Source organism: Theobroma umbraticum, unplaced genomic scaffold (assembly GCF_002168275.2).
Source record: "Theobroma umbraticum cultivar Fairchild unplaced genomic scaffold, ASM216827v3 scaffold_50.0, whole genome shotgun sequence".
Classification (NCBI taxonomy): Eukaryota; Viridiplantae; Streptophyta; class Magnoliopsida; order Malvales; family Malvaceae; genus Theobroma; species Theobroma umbraticum.
In genome coordinates, this window is record NW_018397261.1 from 3360635 (window position 1) to 3362851 (window position 2217).

The window sequence follows — 2217 nt, forward strand, 5'->3', positions numbered from 1 at the left end:
TATATATATATATATATATATATATATATATATCAACAAGTGCCATTGTCATAGTGCACAATAATATAAACATTAAACATCATCAGCACCTTCAGGTGTCTATATAGGCTCTAAAGCCATCATCGTAATCTTATACATAACATTATCCTTGTAAAATGCCCAACATTGGCAATGTCTACATAAACATGTTCATTGTCTGTAAACATAAATATAAAGTAAAGACCGACTCATTAGTGGAATGTGACTGACTTTCTAGGCATCAAATGGCTACTAAAGACCTACCAAAAAAGGAAAATCGAACACCGAAATCCACGACACTGGCTGCTATCAAAATGCTATCATTAATCTGTAATAAAATAAATAGAAAAAGTAATATGTGAGTTACAAAGACTCTATGAATGGATATAAGAAGGGGACAAGTTAAGGAATAAGAGTATTTCGTAAACATGTACTTATAATCTCATGCCAATTATGATCAATTTAAACTTAACTTCATGAAACATGATGTTTAACATGTTTGAAATAGCATATATGATATAAACCGGTGTGAATAAACACTAGAAATTTTTTTTCCTTTGAAAAGCTTTCAAACAAGTCAATAGATTCGATTATGGAACTCATTTATCGATAGTTGTTTAGCATCTATCGATAGATTTAAAGTAGAAAGCTTTCTGTTACGTTCTGTATGCTAACTATCAATGGACATTCTACATGTATCGATAAATAGCCTTTGAAACTCTATTTTCTTGAAAAAATTATGTAGTTTTTATATTTGTTAAGTCCTTTTACCTCTTGGGACTATCTCTACGGCTTATTTCATTTCTCTAATCACATTCTTATGAGAACATAAAGTATAGATCATAAACATTAATCAAAATGAACCTAAAATGCAACATATCATAAAGATAACAATCATAATTATTCCATTAACATTAAACTCACACATTGTGATGGTATAACTCCTATCAACCTTGGGTTGGCAATGTACAACCCTTTTGCATCTTGAGCATTTATAATGCATCATAAGAGTGAAGTCGTCACTACACCTTGTGTGAGTGGAATCAATCGCACTCATTAAACTTTCATGCTCATAGCATTTACTATATGGAATATCCGTCACATACCTGCTTACTGATCTCATACAGTATATGGAATTTCACATCATATACGCATCTCATGCAATTTCTTTATGCTTACTTTTTCATCATATTGTATGTAAAACGAGCATTTCATACATAATCTCATAGCATTCATCATACTTCTTTAGACATCTTATGTAGTATATAGAAAACACATCATATACATAAACATAGTACGTTAGATGAAAATCATCATAGAAGCCATCACACATTTCATGCCTCAACATATCTAGCATACACCTCATACATTCATATATTAATAATAAATCATATCTTGTATGCACACTTTTCTAAAGACCGGAGTAATCGAGTGGACTCAAATATAAGGTGCTTGTCCTTCCTTATTGAAAACTAATACATAATATTATATTTACGTATATATTAGGTTGAAAACAGATTTTAAATATTTTCTCATCCACAAATAAATTTTCAGTTCATAGATATTTGCAGAAAATTATATTCACAATAATCCTCAAATCATGCTTCAACTTTATATATCAAAATAGTTTTGAAAGTGGTGTATCCACTCACCTTATAAGAAGCTCGATTGCAACTTCGATTCCATGTACTTCGGTGTGTTTTCAAGCTTTCCTATCACACAATATTCATAATAATCAATTTCTAAATTAATAATCTCAGAATAATTAATCTAATAACTTTCAAAATTCATTCATTTTTTGTTATAGCCACTTTCTCTCTCTAAATTAAGTTAGAAATGCATAAATCCTCTAAACTTATCTTAAATGAGCTAACGCTGGGGCATTTGTAAAAGACACCAAGGCGCTATAAAAGACATCAATTGTGACGAGGTTAGGAATCCCACTAAGGTGAACCACCAATCTTGGCAAGGTTAGAAAACCCCACTAAGGTAAAGAATAGCCAAAATCCCATTTTGGTTGGCTAGGCCAAAGATACGAAAACCTCTTACTATTGAAAAAGAGCCTAGAGAAATAAACACTCTTATTTAAGTAAATATTATTTATTAACTCTCAACTTGGATCATCCATAACTAAGCCTAAGGGTCCTATTTATACTATTATAGGCCCACATCTTAATAAAACTCTACTTCTAGTTATCT